General features: G+C 40.8%; 1 protein-coding gene across 6 annotated transcripts in view; it reads right to left on the minus strand.

The window, feature by feature from the left end:
• The window catches only part of LOC105468430 (glutamate ionotropic receptor AMPA type subunit 3), a 322,135-nt gene that overhangs the window by 177,787 nt on the left and 123,528 nt on the right, over nt 1-20,820 (minus strand). The gene's annotated exons all lie outside the window — the stretch shown is intronic.

Here is a 20,820-nt window from a genome sequence, read left to right on the forward strand (position 1 = left end):
CTCGCTGTTCACGCTCTCCTATGGATATCTGTCAATATTTTATTGATCCTGATAATTCTAATGTGATCTGATCAGTGTGAACGACAATGAGATTATTGCTTGCTTTGACATGCGTTGTTATTTTAGCAGCCTTTGCCAGTATTTTTAAATACTCAAATTATATTGTTAATTAGTATCAAGCTTGGATTCAACTAAAACATGTCAGTTCTCTCCATAAAAATCTTTCGTCTGGAAAGACTCACCATCCATGTGTCAAGATTTATTCCATTCCAACCTGCTTTTATCTCCCTTTGTTTAATCCCTCACCCCATTCCAGTCCCCACTTCTCCCCTATTTTCAAATTCATTCAAATCTGGAAAATGGCCTCACTCACTTATTCAGTACTCCAGGCAGCCACACTTGTCTGTCCATTTAACAGGCACATCTGACTACACCTGCAGACGTTTCTGGATTATCTTCTTTGCCCATGAAAATTCCTTTACTGACTTCTCATTAATTACTCCAGAAATGAGTAGATTTAAATTCACGGTAAATTAATTATAAGCAATGGAGAAATGGGTTTAAAGAATTATATCACAGACATTTAAAATTTTAAAATAAAACTGGATGAAGAAATTATAGTAAATACACATAGAATACTATGCTATTGTTTAAAAGACAGCTGAATCTGTATACACTAACAAGAAAAGATTTGGGCAGTATATATAATATATTGTGTAATAGGTAGTAATAGAAAAAACAAGCTGTAAAATAGCATTTATGTTATAATTCTATTTTGTGAAGAAGCTATATGTTTCCATATGTATGGAAAAAATCTGAAGGAATTGGCAGAGTTATCTCTGAGATGTAGGATTACCAAGAACTTTTATTTTCACTGTCATTTATTTATGTAAAATGTGGCCCTTTTACAAGAAGCAGGTATTATTTTCTGTAAGTACAATAACAATAAAGATTAAAAAGAAGTACAACTCATGCTGTCCTCTCAGAACATACGCTTCTGGAAGACATAGATGATAGATGAGAGCTCCTTTGTAGGCTGCACACTGCCACAAATGAGAGGCATTTTACTAAACAGTGACTTACAGATCTTTTTATACTTTTGTTCTTTGAACCATGTGAATGTATTACCTATTCAAAAATTAAGTAGAAAAAGCACACTGCTTTTTAATGAGAGCATGTCTGGAGCCTCCTGGGCTATGAGCCTTGCTCACATTTTTTGAGCAAGTCAGAACTGTGGCTGAATATTGCAGTGTCTTTTACCATGCAGACTTTCTCTGTGTTTGCTTAAGCATGTGACTGTGTACTATAGAACCCTGGGGGGAATGGTCACCTCAGCTCAGTACCTGTCACTGAGCAGCCCAAGAAAAACTTTTATTTGTTTTCATACCTAATTTATTGTAGTGTGACTGTTTCCTGATGAAGCTGACCAAACAGAGTAAATATGCACTTGAGGGAGAAGAAAAGAAAAATTTGACTCAGGATGCAGAGAAAAAAACAGGCATTGGTGCTTGTAGGAGGGGAGGTATGTAACAAACCCTTGACTTTGTAAAAATAAGCCTGCTGTTTTAGCAGCTTCAGAATTGTCATCCACTCTCTGTGAGCTTTAACGTGCTCAATTTTGCAACAGTAAAAACTACTTTTATTTGAGCAGCAAAATCTCTCATTCTGATTCCAGACTGCTGTTGCTATCCACTGTCCTCTTCTTCCTCATTTTAAAGAATGGTAGTTACCATATAGGTAAGTGGGTGAATGCTAGATTGTCATCTGCATCATACCAATATAACATAGTTTGTGGCAAGGAGTGGGAAGGAAATTATGGATGAAGAACTGGGCTGCAGCTATGACCAATTTAATCCTACTGAAGTGGTGACTGGGCTACTCTTGGCAAATAAGGTGTGACAATCTTGGTAAAGGGTAGTGTGGTGGATGCTGTGCTGTACCACCCAGATCCTCCTTCAGCACCATAGAACTTACTCCTTCAGTTGTTGGAAAAGTTGCAGCTTAAGGTTATGACCCCTTCCTGGGGTATCCTGCATCCAATGACTGATTGCCACAGGATAGAAAGGCACAACCCTCATACCCACAGCGAGGTAACTCTAAAGGTAAGTCATCCTAGCTTCAGAGCTCCCTGAAGGGAGCTGAGGCTTTGTCATGACTGCAGCATAGCTCATTTTCTCTTTGTGCCCAAACCTGCATCCTTCTCTTCTTCCCACAACTGTTGATAATGAGAGTACCAGCCAATAGACTTCTTGCATGTGAATCTCTATTTCAGTTTGTTTCTGGGGGATTCATCTGTGACTATAACGTTGATCTCATGACAGGGATAGCATCAGATACAAAAAGATCTCAAATATATAATTGTCAAAATCATTTTCACAGGGGAAAGAAGGCCAGGATTTTGTTCAATGTATAAACAAGTGAAAAATCACTCCATGCTGAACACATTTAGTATTTGATCTGAAGACACAGAAGAACAATAAATAGGATATTGACATATGGAAGTTCATAATAAAGATACCCAAGGAAATATAGTTGAGGATAATTTTGTTCCTGTTGTGCATCTTCCAGCAGGGACTATCACCACCTGCTGTCAGCTGTGAATCTGTACCAGATCTCTCAGAGCCACATCATTTGTACTTCTGACGGGGTCTTTTAACAGTCCCCAAAATGATGGGAGTTGCTGATATTGATGAACTGGCTTCTCATGAGTGTTGACATTTATAGCAATTTGTGTTTGGCTGTGATTCTCAGAGGGTTTGCCACAAAGCCCCAAGCAGGTTTACTGACCCTCTCGAAATGTTCTAGAGCGGCAAGTTGGTCTTTCCCAGAGGGTAATTCAATACTTTTCCAGTGGCCTGTGCTAGAAATTACCTTGTCAATATTTTCAGGTTGATAAAGAGAGGCTTAAAGTGGCCCATGAAAACTCCTGTAGCTTACGATTATTAGACATAGAACCACAGTATTATAGGCTAGTACTCTTACAGATGACTCAGAGAAGTAGGATACAATTTTTAAAGCTCTGTAACTCTTTTCAAATGAAATTTTTATGGAAGCCCAATATCTAAGACAGGTAAAAGTGGAGCTTCTCAGGTTTGAGGGGCGGTACTTAGACAGGGGAAGTGACTTGTCAAATATCACACAGTTAGTTTAGAATCAGAAGCGAGACTGGAATCTAAGCAAGCAGAGCTGGAGCTAAGGTGAGGCAGGTGAAGCACCTAGGGTAAAAATTCAAGAAGGCACTTTCTGAGGGTTGCACAAGTGCAGCCTCACTTATGTTGCCCTAGTATTGACCCTGTAAGCAAGTCTCTTGGCTTCCAATTTAGTGGTCTTTCAAGTGCATCATGTCCAACTTACTTTATAGCTCTCATTTTAAGATGACCCTTAGCAACATTTTGGTGTGGACAGAACTTAATTCCTCATGTCCTTTTCTCTTCTCTTTTTGATGTCATACAACATCCTGATGTTTGCTTCCCTGTCTCCCCAGTACCTTGAGTAGGCCTATCACTACCAATCCCAGTCTTTTTCTTCCTCTTTCCCCATATTAAAACTTTCCTATCCTATGCTCAATTCCCTCAGCGCCCTTCCCTTTTCCAGGTGCCAGCATTAAAATAGCTAATGGCATAATGTGTTATCCTTTCAGTGAACGCATGTACATTTTAGCAGTGACCTTAACATGAATGAGTTTAGAAGGAAAACAGAAGAGAATGTTGAACATTATTTTTGAGTCTGCCCATCTTATGGGGTCATTCAGATGATGAATTTGAAAGTCGGTGATGTGCTTGATGATCTTATGGAGTTTAACAAATGAACAGCTGGTAGATGTGGGGTATCTCAGGGGCCAGTGGAGTGGGAAGACAATGGTGAGACAGGTCCCCAGAAGGTTAGTGTCCATTCTTGTCTATGTTACTCAACTGAAATCAGCTGAAAAAAGTGTTTCTTTCTTTCTCTGTGTCTTCACCTACCTCTGTGGCTTTCAATGCTGGTCGCACATTACAGTCACCCTAGGAAGTATGAAAAACGGATGACCAAGTCTTACTCTGGAGCAATAAAATCATGATCTCTCAAAGTGATTCCTGGGCTTTGTTTTGTTTTATTTTAATCTCCCTGGGGGATTCTCATGTACAGCCAGGGTGGAGAATCACTGACCTATTCTAAGGGCTACCCAATACAAATGTGGCATATTAAAGCAGGCCTTTTTTTTTTTTTTTTTCCTGAGGTGTTCTTCATGACCAGCAGAAAGGTTCTGGGTGAGAAAGGCATATTTCAAGAAGGACTATATACCACCTAGACATCAGCAAATAAAGACACAGAGGCAAGAAGGGAGGGCTCAGGCCAGGGTTACAAATGGCTTCTTTCTGTGGTAGATGAAGAATCTGGAAACCTTGAGTACAGTATGTGGGAAGCAGACCCAGATGTACTCAAAGCACTTTACAAATGTCTTTTCTCTTCTGAGGTAGCATCTGCATATTTCTCTCTAAGTATAAAATTAATGTGTTCAGTTTGGACATTTGGAAAAACATAGAAAGTACAAAAATTAAAAGAAAAAGCATAGGTGACTTTATCCCTCTTTCCATTCTATTTTATATAAATAGACTTCACACTTTTTATTTTAGCAAAATGATAATAATGCAGTCGTGGATCACTTAACGATGGGGATACGTTCTGAGAAATGCGTTGTTAGGTGATTTTGTCATTGTGCAAACATCATAGAGTGTATTCCACAAACCTACATGGTATGGCCTCCTACACACCTAGGCTATGTGGCATAGCCTATTGCTCCTAGGATACAAACCCGTACAGCAGGTTACTGTACTGAATACTGTAGGTAATATGGTTTGGCTGTAGCCCCACCCAAACCTCAATTTGAATTATATCTCCCAGAATTCTCCTGTGTTGTTGGAGGGGCCCAGAGGGAGGTAATTGAATCATGGGGGTTGGGCTTTCATGTGCTATTCTTGTGATACTGAATAAGTTTCACAAGATCTGATGGATTTATCAGGGGTTTCTGCTTTTGCTTCCTCCTCATTTTTCCTTGCCGCTGCCATGTAAGAAGTGCCTTTTGCCTCCTGCCATGATTCTGAGGCCTCTCCAGCCATGTGGAACTGTATGTCCATATTAAACGTCTTTTTGTTCCCAGTTTCGGGTATGTCTTTATTAGCAGTGTGAAAACGAACTAATACAGTAAATTGGTGCCAGTAGAGTGGGGCGTTGCTGAAAAGATACCCAAAAATGTGGAAGCGACTTTGAAACTGGGTAAAAGGCAGAGGTTGGAACAGTTTGGAGGGCTCAGAAGAAGACAGGAAAATGTGGGAAAGTTTGGATCCTCCTAGAGACTTGTGGAATTGCTTTGACAAAAATGCTGATAGTGATATGAACAATAAGGTCCAGGCTGAGGTGGTCTGACATGGAGATGAGGAACTTGTTGGGAACTGGAGCAAAGGTGACTCTTGTTATGTTTTAGCAAAGAGACTGGTGGCATTTTGCCCTTGCCCTAGAGATCTGTGGAACTTTGAACTTGAGAGAGATGATTTAGGGTATCTGGCAGAAGAAATTTCTAAGCAGCAAAGCATTTAAAACTTGGGTGCTGTTAAAAGCATTCCATCTTTAAAGGGAAACAGAGCATTAAAGTTCAGAAAATTTGCAGCCTGATGATGCAGTAGACAAGAAAAAACCATTTTTTTGAGGAGAAATTAAACCAGGCTGCAGAAATTTGCGTAAGTAGCAAGGAGTCTGATGTTAATCCCCAAGACCGTGGGGAAGATGTCTCCAGGCTATGTCAGAGACCTTCATGGCAGACCCTCCCATCACAGACCCAGAGACCTAGGAAGAAAAAGTGGTTTTGTGGGCCAGGCCCAGGGTCCCTGTGCTATGTGCAGCCCAGGGACTTGGTGCCCTGTGTTCTAGCTGCTCCAGTCATGGCTGAAAGGGACCAACGTGGAGCTCAGGCTGTGGCTTCAGAGGGTGGAAGCCCCACACCTTGGCAGTTTCCATGTAGTGTTGAGCCTGTGGCTGCACAGAAGTCAAGAATTGAGGTTTCGAAACCTCCGCTTAGATTTCATATGTATGGAAATGCCTGGATGCCCGGGCAAAAGTTTGCTGCAGAGGCAGGGCCCTCATGGAGAACCTCTGCTAGGGCAATGCAGAAGGGAAATGTGGGGTCAGAGCCCCCACACAGCGCCCCTACTGGGGCACTGCCTAATGGAGCTGTGAGAAGAGAAGCACCATCCTCCAGACCCCAGAATGGTAGATCCACTGACAGCTTGCACGGTGCACCTGGAAAAGCCACAGACACTAAATACTAGCCCATGAAAGCAGCTGGGAGGGAGGTTGTACCCTGCAAAGCCACAGGGGTGGAGCTGCCCAAGACCATGGGAACCCACCTCTTGCATCAGTGTGACTTTGAGTCAAAGGAGATCATTTTTGAGCTTTAAAATTTGACTGCCCTGCTGGATTTTCGACTTGCATGGGCCCGGTAGTCCCTTTGTTTTGGCCAATCTCTCCCATTTAGAATGGCTGTATTTACAAAATACCTGTACCTTCATTGTATCTAGGAAGTAACTAGCTTGCTTTTGATTTTACAGGTTCATAGGTGGAAGGGACTTGCCTTGTCTCAGATGAGACTTTGGACTGTGGACTTTTGGATTAATGCTGAAATGAGTTAAGACTTTGGGGGACTGTTGGGAAGGCATGATTGGTTTTGAAATGTGAGGACATGAGATTTGGAGAGGCCAGGGCAGAATGATATGGTTTGGCTGTGTCCCCACCCAAATCTCAACTTAAATTGTATCTCCTAGAATTTCCCTGTGTTGTGGGAGGGGCCCAGGGGGAGTTAATTGGATCATGGGGGCTGGTTTTTCTCATCCTATTCTCGTGATAGTGAATAAGTCTCAAGAGATCTGATGGGTTTATCAGAGGTTTCTGCTTTTGCTTCCTCCTCATTTTTTCTTGCTGCCACCATGTAAGAAGTGCCTTTTTCCTCCTGCCATAATTCTGAGGCTTCCCCAGCCATGTGGAACTGTAAGTCCAATTAAATTTCTTTTTGTTCCCAGTTTCAGGTATGTCTTTATCAGCAGCATGAAAATGAACTAATACAGTAGGCAACTGTAGCACAATGTATTTGTGTATACAATATATTTGTGTATCTAAACATATCTAAGCACAGAAACGACACAGTAAAAGTATAGTATTATAATTTTATGGGACCACTGTCATATATGGGGTCTGTCATTGACTAAAATGCCATTGTGTGGTGCATGACTGTATATGTGTCCTGCCTTTTAAAAATCTAGCATTATATCATGAACATTTTCTTGTTATTAAACATTTTCAAACATGAGTTTTAATGATGACATAGTATTCCAACCTTTAGATATACTGTAACTTATTCAACTATTCTACAACATGAACATTTCAATTTTTTCCAATCTCTCCTTATTATGAATAATGCTGTGCTGACAACACTCATACAGCATCTCTAATTATTTTCATAGAATAAATGTCTCAAAGTAGGAATACTGGGCCAAACATTTATGGACATGTTTAAGGCTCTTGATACATACTGCCAAATTGCCCTCCAGAAAGGTTGTCCCACTTTAAGTTCCCATAAGCAGGTTATGAGAGTACTTGTCTCTCTGCCCCCTTGCCAGCACTGAACAATATATTTGCCCATTTGGTAGGTGAATAAAGAGGATTCTCTTTTTTTGTTAGCATTTCTTTATTAGTAAAGCTAATGCCTTTTTTATTTTTTTGTCCAAGTTTATTCATTATTTCGAGTACTGCCTGTTTATTTCCTTTGTTCAACTTTTTAGTGATGTTAATGTCTTTCTTATTGATTTATAAGAGCCTTTATATATTGACATTAAGTGTCTTGACATATGCCATATATTTAATCCAGTTTATTTTACTTTTAATGTTTATGATACATTTTCATGAATAAAAGTTTGACATTTTAATGAAATTAATATTCTTCATCAAAAAATCACGTGAATGGTGAATAAAATTTGCTTTTTTTTTTTTAGAGATGGGGTCTTGCTATGTTGCCCAGGCTGGTCTGAAACTCTTGGGCTTAAGCAATCCACCTGCCTAGGCTTCCCAAAATGCTGGGATTACAGGTGTGAGCCACTGCGCCTGACCAAAATTTGCTCTTCTACTCTTATTCTAGTGCTCACCTGGGCTTTAAACCCAAACTTATGCCAACCACTCTTTCCATTTCTTGCAACGTCTTTGGTCTCCATGGAATTTCCAATAAATTTCCCTTGCATACTGTGGCCAAATAAAGCAATGGGGAAGCTAGATATGGAGTGTGAAGGTGGTTTCTGAGACAGATATAAAGAAAAAATAGAGGCAGAGGAAAGAGAAAGATGATGAGCCCAATTTAGTTATTTCATGGTATGTTTTCCCATATCTCAGAAACCTGATATACAAAAATCTGAACTCAGAGCCAGTACTTCAGGTTATGATTATTCATATTACAAAGTATGCTTTCATTTAAAAATAATTCCTGGAAAGACTCCTGTAATACATTTGAATCCACATTTTGTTGTTTGTTTTTGTTTTAACTTGATTTAAACCCTTTTATTTTCCATCAAAATCAATATAGTGATTGTCTAAATTTGAGATGCTAATACAGAAACTGTTCTGTGTGTGAAGAGTTTGATATGGGAAGATCAAGAACCCCTTTATATTTGCATATGGATGTCAGTCTGTGAATTTTATGGAACAAGGTAAAGACAAATATTCACCCACATTCAGTCCTTAATTTACCCTTAGCAAATTAATATTTCCCTGAGGCTTCCATTCCTCATAATTGTGTTTGTTTAAATTTTCCTTTAATTAAGAGCTGACCCTCTGCAAATCTTCTCCTTGGAGCTGCATTATTAGGATGCTTGGCTAATTTGTGGAATCATTGAATAGAAGGTGCCCCCAGTTTCCCAGTTCTTTATGCTTTTTCCTCTCTCCCAATACAAATTGTCTCTCAGTCCAAATGAAACTCTTACACTAGACTGTCCATGACTGATAACAGCTTCAATTGTGAACTCCTTCATGAAGGATGTATGTTTTAAAATTAGAATCAAAGACTTACAATATAGGGGCAAATTGTAGACAACAGTAAGTGATTGATCAAGTATTGTTTGGCAACTTGAGGTACCAGGTACCCCAATATCTTACTTGAGGCATTCCAAGTACTCCAATAGCTCACTTCAGGAGGCAACTACTGACTACTTGTCAAGTGTAACTTTGGCTCTGAAGCTGGCAATGCATGTAATGCCTTTTCCATTTTCCTCTTTCATCTTGTTCCTTATTTGAACTTTGTCTCCCTGTTGGTGAATTATGTAGTTCCATTCTCCTCTCTGTGAGCCAAGAAAACATGCCCAAATAGATATGTCAGTTTCATTGAGTGAAAGTAAACTTGCTTTGCATTGCCAGCTGAAAGGATATTTAGAAGACCATCTGGAGTAGATTTACTTAACATCTGGGAAAAGCAGAATAGGCAAGCCTGTGATCCTCACCCACACAAGATCTGATATAAAAAATAAAAAAAATAAGAATAACAGAAAGCAACTGGGGTTTGGATTAAAGGGGATACTACAATGATTGTGCATAATTCCTTCATGTTTCTGTTTGGTATCTAAATAATCATTCTGGGATAGACTGCCTGCGATACAAACTCACAGAGGACAGGAGTCATCTCAAAGTTTCTCCATGGACTGCTGAGTTCTTAATAGATGCCATGTGATGATTAATCATGCCCATTAATAGGGTTTCTTGCATAACATTTCCTCATCTGGCATCTTAATCCCTTTGAAATCAGTAATTTCTAGCTCTGATCACGTGACTGAATCTCCTAGAGAACAAGTAGTGAGTGACGTGGATGTTAGTAGGCACTTTATGGGTACCTGGGGCAGAGAGCTGACCATAGATTGCAACCAGAGAATGCACTTGCCAGCCCTATTTGGGTGGCAGTGGGGGGAAGGCCTTATGCATGATTAAAAGGGGGCTTCACTTATGGGTTGGAGAAAGGAGTGCTACCAGTCAGCAACAGTACATCTTCTTCCCAGGTCCCATTTATTCCACATGGAACCTAGTGACTACAAAGAAGAAGATGACTACCCACCCTGCTACCCCTTCTCCAGCAGAAGATGAACTTTGAAGAGATTCCCAGAAGTGAGTATATTTTATATTGAGCATCCATACTCTGGACTTCTGTGCAGAGTAGTTCATGTTGTGGCCTGTGCCTATGGACTTCTAAAGTGAATTGACTGAAGTGAGACTTCAGCTTAGAAAGTATGTGTTTAGGTTCCACTAAGCAAAAGGCTTCTCATCAGGCAAGTCACTTATCTGGGAACATTCTTCAGCATTCTCAATTTTTAGAAAGCAAGGCCAAGACAAACCTCTTAACATTTCTGAATTTTGGGTGTGAGGTATGAATGATGGTTACCAGTGAGAAGGAAAAGGGGGTAGGATGTGGGGGTGAATGTATGCCAAAGATGAAAAGGGTCTGGATCTGAGTGCAAAGGACTGTAGCTTATTCTGCCTGCTGTGCCTGCCAGGAGTGCTGAGACTCCTTGATCCTAATACTATTGGAGGGCTGTCAAGTGTAATATTAAGGGCAAACTCTTGCCTAGAGGATACAGAGGAGCCAAAGACACAGTCCTGAGGACAACAGAGAGCAAGCTGTTCTCTTGAGGAAGAAAAGTTCTTTTTGACTTAATACTGCGGTTTAAAATCTGCTTGGGAAACACCCAAAATGGGGTTCAAAACTCACAAGATAAGTATTTTCATGTGCCATCCACCATACTAAAAAAGCCACATAGAACACCCCCAAGATCCACTCACTTTGATTAGTTGTTTACTTTCAATTGAGTTTTTCCAATGGGGATATGAGAGTGAATTTGGCAGTATGGAGGAGGGTTATAGGCTAATGTCGTCAAGGCCTTGGGTTCCAGAAAGAGTGGCTGAATCTTGTGTGAGCTGCAGAGAAGTCAGACTGTTTGTGGTGGAGACAGTTCTTCCAAGTTTCTCAGAATTCTCAAATATGAGAGCCAGACACATGTACACCATGGAATACTATGCAGCCATAAAAAAGGATGAGTTCATGTCCTTTATAGGGAAATGGATGCAGCTGGAAACCATCATTCTCAGCAAACTATCACAAGAACAGAAAACCAAACACTTCATGTTCTCACTCATAGGTGGGAACTGAACAATGAGATCACTTGGACACAGGAAGGGGAATATCACACACCGGGGCCTATTGTGGGGAGGGGGGAGGGAGGAGGAATAGCATTAGGAGATATACCCAATGTAAAGGATGAGTTAATGGGTGCAGCACACCAACATGGCACATGTATACATATGTAACAAACCTGCACGTTGTGCACATGTACCCTAGAACTTAAAGTATAATAAAAAATTATGAGAGCCAGAATCAGTGATGGTCCCAATCTCTTCATTGTACCAATAAGAAACTGAAGCCCAGAAAGACAAAATGGTTTGCCCCAATGATAGATCCCAAACTTGGCCATGACCACAATACTTGTCTTCTTTTAACTTTCAATATTAATGTAAAATGAAATTTCTGTGGCATTTTCTGAATAAAGATTCATTTTGATATAGACTAAAAGTTAAAATCCAACAGGAATATCATGATGGATATATCCCTTGTACTTTGCCTACAACACATCTGTGACTTCCTTAAAGGCTCTTCTCCTTTCCTTCAATACCTTTGCATGGAGGAGCCAGAGAGCCTACAAACAAGTTTGTCTGTTAAAGCACATCTTCCTCCTCAAATCTAGCTGGGACTCCCACTTGGCACTGGAGCCCACTCTAATCTATGCAGGCTCCAAAGCCTTTGGCTTGGTTCACCCTTCTTACTCACACAAATTCTCATGCAAGGCATAGCCTTCTCCAGCATTTTCCATCTCTCATGATTTACTCTGGTTGCCCTCCACTCCTAGAAAAGCCTCACTTCCATCCCACAAACCTTTCATTCATTAAGACTCACCTTAAAATACGTATCACTGAACAGATCATCTGATTGAGATAGTGGGAAATGAAGATTCCAAGCTCTCACATCCATCCTCTATTACCCTGAGAATCTTAGGCTATAGAGGGTTACTCCCATCTCTAAGGGATTATAGCTGAATGCCAAATTTATATCATTTTTTGACTAAGAGATTTGTGGTTTTCTTGTATTGGGATGTATAACTTTTTTACTCTCATCCCTCAGATTTTAAATTGAACTGCTTTCCCTTGGGCTGTCAAGGGGGGGCAAGGATAGAAACTAACATTTATTGAGTGTCTACTTTGGACTGAGTACAGTGCTAACAATGTATACACATTATCACATTTAATTCTTCCAACCCTAAAGAGTACATAGTTATTCCAAATTACCAGATGAGGAAATTGAGGCTCAGAGAGGCAGATGTTCATGAAGAAAAACACTTAACTAGTCTGGATTCTAAGTTCACACTCTTATTTCTTCCCCTGATCAGTGACTGAAATTATTCTGACATGTGCAGTTGTCCAGGAAAGTTGGAATCGTACATTTTTCTATGTGTTACTCCATGGCAGGGAGGGCTCTAGAACACATTGTTGTGTAAATACCTGAAGATGCCCAGGATTTTTCAGGCTCACAGGGATACAGGTCATGCAATCAATTGTAAGTCAGTGCTTAAAAGAAACACAGTCATGGTTCTCTAGCTAATGGTATATTTCCTGTCAGTTAATCACCAACTTTGCAATTGAGCTGGAGTTACTAGACTGGGCAGGTTTTATTATTGTTTGTATCCTTACTTATTCTTCACAATCTCTCAGATATCCCCACCTCCAAAGCAGTGGTTTCTTCTGACTTTCTTATTTCTGTCAAATTTCTTAGTTATAAAATTTGAGTACTATCTTGGTCCCTTCCACTGCCCTAAGAGAACACAAAGTCAAATGTATTAATTCTTTGTGTGTCTGCCACTTTCTTTACGTTCTAACTACTACCAGCTATTCTGAAGTTATTATTGGTACATGCTTGGGCTACTCCAACAGTCCTCCCCTTTCATGTAAGCTTTTCATTAATGTCAGCTTTAACTTCTTCACTCTTTTGATTATGTTATAGCCATTCTCAAAAACTTTCCAACCTTTTTCTTTGCCCATAGCAGAAAGTTCAGAGAAGGCATTATAAATGTTTGAACTTGCTTGCAATCTAGTATTTACCTTCTGAAAAAGTCTTTGGGACCTCATTAAAATACATGAGCATGTGGTTGTTCTTTTTCCATTCTGGGACTCAATTTCCTCATCTGTAAAATGATATTCTATTCCTGGGAGTGCCATAGGATTGTATAAATAGGTACTGTCAGAATTTGCAGGGCAGATCAAGAGAATTCCTTTTTTTTTTTTGAGACAGAGTCTCACTGTGTTGCCCAGGATAGAGTGCAGTGGCATGATCTCAGCTCACTGCAACCTCCATGTCCTGGGTTCAAGAGGTTCTCGTGCCTCAGCCTCCTGGGTAGCTGGGATTGCAGGTGCGTGCCAACCCATCTGGCTAATTTTTGTATTTTTAGTAAAGTCAGGCTTTTGCCATGTTGGCCAGGCTAGTCTTGAACCCCTGTCCTCAAGTGATCCGACATTCCTTGGTCTCCCAAAGTGTTGGGATTGCAGGCGTGAGCCACCGTGCCTGGCTGAGAATTCTATTTTGATAGGCAACAAATGGAGGCTAGAATTTAGAAAAAAAGGAAAGATAATATGAAAGGGGGAGAGATAGAGAAAATATATTTCTAAAGATTTCTGCTCCCTTACCCTGATTGTTCCCAAATAATATTTCACTTGGAAATTAACACTTTGGCTAGAGCTGTGGAGCATAAAGCAAAGAGATGTAAGCAAAGCCAGCTCACCATTTGATCTAGTCTTCTTTGCCATTAATGGCATAGATTACTAAGAAGGTTGGCTGGCCAAGATGGAGGGAAAAGTCTAGATCTCTGGATGAGAAGTAAGCTGACTGGCCCTAGCAGTCATCAAAGTCATGACTTTGGTTTCATTTAACCAGGGGATATACCCGGCTGAACTAACTATAATATTTGCAAAGAATAAACAACCACAGGGCAATGACTGATTTTAGGAGTGCTTCAGCAAACTAGAATCTGGGGCTGGAGAGTTTACAGAGGGAAAGCCCTGAGTCACTTAGAGTTAAGATGACAACTCTTGAGATGGACTTCTGGGAAACTTGTTTGAATAAATAGAAATTTATTTGAATAAAATGAATCTAATTATAAATCACATAGATAACCATCATAATGACTGGGTTAGTGCAGGGACTAGTTGGCCACCCAAAAAGCTTCTATGCTCATTCAGGCAAAGTACTCAGTGATAGAACTTAACAAAATGGTTGAGTTTCTCTTGGCTGGGCATCTGATCCCCTTGGCCAGTGTCTTAAGTCTTACGTATCATTTTGAGGAAAAGGAGGAGTTGTCAGGTCATGTGAAGATGAAAGTATTTATTAAGCTCTCCAGGAGAGTTAAGTAACCTGCCTAGGTGGGCAGGGATAGTGGATAAGAGGGAAAAAGTTAATGAGGACTACTCCTTTAGCTTGGAGACCCCACCAGAGCCAGCAATAGACCAGCCCAGCAAGACTTGTTTCTACACGACCCCTGGAAAATGTAGGTGTGGGGCCCTTCTGGATCTCCAAGCTGTCCTACTTTTAAAGGCATCTTAAATTTGCCAGTGTGTTTTAAAACACTGTTTGACAACCCCTTTAGGCCATAAAACATGTTTATATTTTGGATCAAAACCATAAAATCATAATGCTTTGGAATCTTCTTAGGGAAAACTCCCCATCTGCAGTGTTTAACTCTGTAAATATCAACATAACAGAGCATCCCTCAAAACAAATACAAATGTTCTTTGAAGTTTATTAGCTATTATTTGAGCAAAGAACACAATCAGCAGCAATGCTAAAGAGGAAAAGATTCGAGAATTACCTTAAGTGACAAACAAGAGAAACAAGGCAGTCAGTTTCTCTGGAAAATTTATGGCTTTTTTTTTTTTTTTCCCCCAGAGTCTCTCTCTGTCACCCAGGCTGGAGTGCAGTGGCACGATCCTGGCTCACTGCAACCTCTACCTCCCAGGTTCAACCTCCACCTCTCCCACTTCAGCCTCCCAAGTAGCTGGGACTACAGGCATGCACCACTAGGCCCTGTTAATTGTTTTATATTTTTAGTAGAGACGGAGTTTCACCATGTTGACCAGGCTGGTCTTGAACTCCTGACCTCAACTGATTCACCTGCCTCGGCCTCCCAAAGTGCTGGGATTATAGGCATGAGCCACTGCACCTGGCCTGAAAATTTGTTTAAACAACTCCAGGAGTTATACGCCTTGTGTCTCAGAGGAGAAATGGGTTTGCTCTGCCCAGCATGGCACTGATGCACTGATGACATCTGGGTCCTCCTCAAGGTGGTCATTGCTCTCCACTGAGGAGGTAAATAGTGCAAAAGGCATATTTCCTATAACCTTAAAGTTGTGGCAACTGCCCAGATTAGCTGGCCCCACTTGGATAGAATATTGTTTTCCTTAGCATGAAATAAATGGATTGTGCCTTGGATGATGTAGCTGCTTCCGTTGTCTTAACTACTGATGCAGATCACAGCATGAGTGATGTGGCAGCAGCAGCCATCCAGAACCACTATGAAAGTGGATGCGATGAATGGAGTGGCTGGATACAAAATGAGTTTGGCCTGCGTGATTGGCTTCAGGAAGCAGGGCAGATGCCCAGGAAGGCTTTTTCCAGTAACCCAAGTCCTAAGAAGAATAGTCTACACTAAGGTTCACATTTGTCACACCCTCTGCACAGCCCTGGTTACCCTAAAAATTCTTTTAGCCTCAATGTGAAAGGATGCTATTGTTGACTGCTAAGAAGAGAGGTTGATGTGCCACAGTGTCTTATTCCAAGCAGCCAAGTCGGGTCTAACTCACTTGGGAAATGAGCATATGTTTTTGCTACTTAAAGTGTGGCCCCTACATCAGCGTATCAATTATAGAGAAGACCCTAAAGATGCTCTACTTGCTACTTAAAGTATGGTCTATGGATCAGCAGCATTGGCATCACCAAGGCCGATTGTTAGAAATGCGTACTCTTGGGTCCCACTCCAGACTTAATGAACCAGAATGTACATTTAAACTAGCTCCTCAGGTGATTCATAAGCCCATCAAAATTTGAGAAGCACCAGCCTAGTCATTCTTGCGTAATTACTAAGAACCACACTGGCTGGTTAACACAGATTGGTAGTTCAAGAACAGGAAAGGCCCAGGCTGCAGTGGAGATTATGGATGGGACATGAACAGGGGGACCCGCTAGCAGGGGACCAGGACATGAGTTGGTAAAGTTTAGAGAGTGACCAACTTGCTCAGCCTAGGCCCAAGTCAAAGCTCTTAACATGCTGAAAAATTTATGCCGATGGATCTAGGATATACTGAGTTGCAAGTCAGGGTCCTCACTACTGGGGATATTCCAAACAAGGCAGACCCAGGGAAAATCAACACTACTGGGTTGGAAAGAACTTTTCAGTACTCAGTCCAAATGGGCAGCACAATCTCATCTGTTAACCTGTTGTCCATTGCCTTTCCCATCAGTCATGGAGGCTCACAAAGGTCTGTAGCCAATGAATTCTTGGCACAGAGACTACAGCACACAGTGGCTTCCCATACAGGTAGGTAGAAAGGGCTGCATGCAGTGAAGATGCTGAACTGAATCCTGGAGTATGGAGGAGCAAGAGATCCAGAGGACCGTCATCAGTCCTATCTGCCTCGGCATCTGATAAGAAACTCTCAAACCTGCTCAGAGGTGGGGAAAGGACACTGAAAGCCACCAGAGGAAGAACTGTAGAATTGCTTCCCCTTAGTTGTGTCTCTGCCCTGCTTGAAGTACTGCTATTTGCTTCCAGTTTTTTAAATGCTCCCAAAGTTTTGCCTCCAGTGGTTGTTCCCAAAGAATACATTCCCTGAATCCCATATCAAATCCTACCAACTCAAAGCCATCTAGTTTTTGTTCTCCTTGGACCAACCACAGAATCCACATGACAATAGAAAGAGAAATGTTATCTCCTATTATCATCTTCCCTGTCCCTCCCCTCTGCCCCAATTTAGTCAGCAAGTGTTATGGAGCTATGCAAAATTTTATAGCTGATGGAATATTTTTATTGATGAAAATTATGAAAGTGGTCTTCCAGGTGCTCCAAGGTTGTTTCAAGGGTAAAGTTGCTGTGGCAACTTTGTCCTGGCTTTGCCTTGATGGTGGTGGCATGGAAATGAAAGACTTGTAAACTGTCTCCTGTCCCTAGAGCCGGATAGTCTCCTGTGCCATTTTAATTTGAGCTTTTTGGATTGGAATAGGATGAATGAGCAGGGAAGGTTAATTATCCTAATTAGAAAAGAAGTAAAGCCATGGCCCTTTTAGGTCAGACATTTGGACAAACCTCCCCTGACTCCAAGCTTTTGGTATTAGTCAGTTGAGTGCCAGAGGATACACAAAACATCTTCCCCAATCCTCTGCCAAAGTCCCTGGAGCAAGACAAAGAAGAATTATTTTCAGGAAGTGGTGTGTGATCAGCTTGTGCCCCAGGGCCAGAGAGAGGGTTATCTGGAGGTGGCAGATATGTGGGCACAGCTGGATGGGTACAAGGATATTGGTTCAACCCTAGGCTCCCCTACTCTGTCCATGGTGCCAAGAAAGCTCAATGTAACTTGGAGAAATACTGCTGTTGTGATCATTTCAAAAGATATGCATCCTCCCCTGAGCCTTTTGACATTCCCTTCTTCAGCTGGCTGAGGCTGTGATTTTATCTTTTTGGAAGGTAAGCTTCTCTGGCCAGAGGATGCTAGTATTTCTTGAATCAATATTTTGCTGTTGGATTTATTGATTCCCAGGTGCAACACCCCTCTCTTCTTCTACTCTCCAATGTATCATATATTCTTTGAATAGATCAACCCTGCTTCCAATGTAGAACATGCTTTAGAATGTATGTGGAAGTTATTAGCACAGTTCTTGGCACATAATAGGTACTCACTAAATGTTAGTTTACTCCCTCCCTTCTTTCTAGGGAAGAGTGTGTCTGGGGCACAGCCACAATAGTCACCTGTTCTGCTCTCTGAGTCTTGTGTTTGCATGTATAATATCTGGTCAATTTGTGATTTGGTGGCATAAAGGAATCATAAAGCCTTAGATAAAGCTAGAGTAGTGACTGTATAATATTAAAGATCAAACTGGCCAATTAGCCAGGTAGACCCAACAGACATGTCTAGTACTTGCTTTTGAATTATCCACATACCCAAGGGATGAATAAGGAAAGAACTTAAGCTCCATCTTTCAAAACAGCCCTCAGATTCTTTTTTTTTTTAAATTTATTTATTACTATTATACTTTAAGTTGTAGGGTACATGTGCATAACGTGCAGGTTTGTTACATATGTATACTTGTGCCAAGTTGCTGTGCTGCACCCATCAACTCGTCATTTACATCAGGTATAACTCCCAATGCAATCCCTCCCCCCTCCCCCCTCCCCATGATAGGCCCCGGTGTGTGATGTTCCCCTTCCTGAGTCCGAGTGATCTCATTGTTCAGTTCCCACCTATGAGTGAGAACATGCGGTGTTTGGTTTTCTGTTCTTGTGATAGTTTGCTAAGAATGATGGATTCCAGCTGCATCCAAGTCCCTACAAAGGACTCAAACTCATCCTTTTTTATGGCTGCATAGTATTCCATGGTGTATATGTGCCACATTTTCTTAATCCAATCTGTCACTGATGGACATTTGGGTTGATTCCAAGTCTTTGCTATTGTGAATAGTGCTGCAATAAACATACGTGTGCATGTGTCTTTATAGCAGCATAATTTATAATCCTTTGGGTATATACCCAGTAATGGGATGGCTGGGTCATATGGTACATCTAGTTCTAGATCCTTGAGGAATCGCCATACTGTTTTCCATAATGGTTGAACTAGTTTACAATCCCACCAACAGTGTAAAAGTGTTCCTATTTCTCCACATCCTCTCCAGCACCTGTTGTTTCCTGACTTTTTAATGATCGCCATTCTAACTGGTGTGAGATGGTATCTCATTGTGGTTTTGATTTGCATTTCTCTGATGGCCAGTGATGATGAGCATTTTTTCATGTGTCTGTTGGCTGTATGAATGTCTTCTTTTGAGAAATGTCTGTTCATATCCTTTGCCCACTTTTTGATGGGGTTGTTTGTTTTTTTCTTGTAAATTTGTTTGAGTTCTTTGTAGGTTCTGGATATTAGCCCTTTGTCAGATGAGTAGATTGCAAAAATTTTCTCCCATTCTGTAGGTTGCCTGTTCACTCTGATGGTAGTTTCTTTTGCTGTGCAGAAGCTCTTTAGTTTAATGAGATCCCATTTGTCAATTTTGGCTTTTGCTGCCGTTGCTTTTGGTGTTTTAGACATGAAGTCTTTGCCCATGCCTATGTCCTGAATGGTACTACCTAGGTTTTCCTCTAGGATTTTTATGGTATTAGGTCTAACATTTAAGTCTCTAATCCATCTTGAATTAATTTTCGTATAAGGAGTAAGGAAAGGATCCAGTTTCAGCTTTCTACTTATGGCTAGCCAGTTTTCCCAGCACCATTTATTAAATAGGGAATCCTTTCCCCATTTCTTGTTTCTCTCAGGTTTGTCAAAGATCAGATGGCTGTAGATGTGTGGTATTATTTCTGAGGACTCTGTTCTGTTCCATTGGTCTATATCTCTGTTTTGGTACCAGTACCATGCTGTTTTGGTTACTGTAGCCTTGTAGTATAGTTTGAAGTCAGGTAGTTCTGGCTAGGGCAATCAGGCAAGAGAAAGAAATCAAGGGTATTCAGTTAGGAAAAGAAGAAGTCAAATTGTCCCTGTTTGCAGATGACATGATTGTATATTTAGAAAACCCCATTGTCTCAGCCCAAAATCTCCTTAAGCTGATAAGCAACTTCAGCAAAGTCTCAGGATACAAAATTAATGTGCAAAAATCACAAGCATTCTTATACACCAGTAACAGACAAACAGAGAGCCAAATCAGGAATGAACTTCCATTCACAATTGCTTCAAAGAGAATCAAATACCTAGGAATCCAACTTACAAAGGACGTAAAGGACCTCTTCAAGGAGAACTACAAACCACTGCTCAGTGAAATAAAAGAGGACACAAACAAATGGAAGAACATACCATGCTCATGGATAGGAAGAATCAATATCGTGAAAATGGCCATACTGCCCAAGGTAATTTATAGATTCAATGCCATCCCCATCAAGCTACCAATGAGTTTCTTCACAGAATTGGAAAAAACTGCTTTAAAGTTCATATGGAACCAAAAAAGAGCCCGCATCTCCAAGACAATCCTAAGTCAAAAGAACAAAGCCCTCAGATTCTTGAATGATCAATCTGTGGGTCTGTTATGATTTGCCTTATTCATGCAGAATAGTCTAAGAACATTAGCATCAATGACTCCTAACAGAATGATAGAGTAAGTGGAAGTCTCAATAGACCATTTAGTCTACCCAACCTATCTTCCCCCACCACCTCCCATCTTCAGCTATTCTGTCTACCTGTTCTTTAAAACTTACTTTTCTCAATTATTTGCAACAGGGACAGGGAATCCAAGGTTCGAATAGTACCAAACACTGAATATACTTAAACTCACTTGTATTTAATTTTGTAACCGATTTTATACTTTGTTTGAATGTGTCTGCATGCTGTGGGAATGAATTTATAAAGGCCTGATGCTAGAGGAAAGGAGAATCTACCTCAGTTTCTTTCAACTCTCTTCATGCTCATCTCTCAGACCTATAT

This window comes from Macaca nemestrina, chromosome X (genome assembly GCF_043159975.1).
Source record: "Macaca nemestrina isolate mMacNem1 chromosome X, mMacNem.hap1, whole genome shotgun sequence".
Classification (NCBI taxonomy): domain Eukaryota; kingdom Metazoa; phylum Chordata; class Mammalia; order Primates; family Cercopithecidae; genus Macaca; species Macaca nemestrina.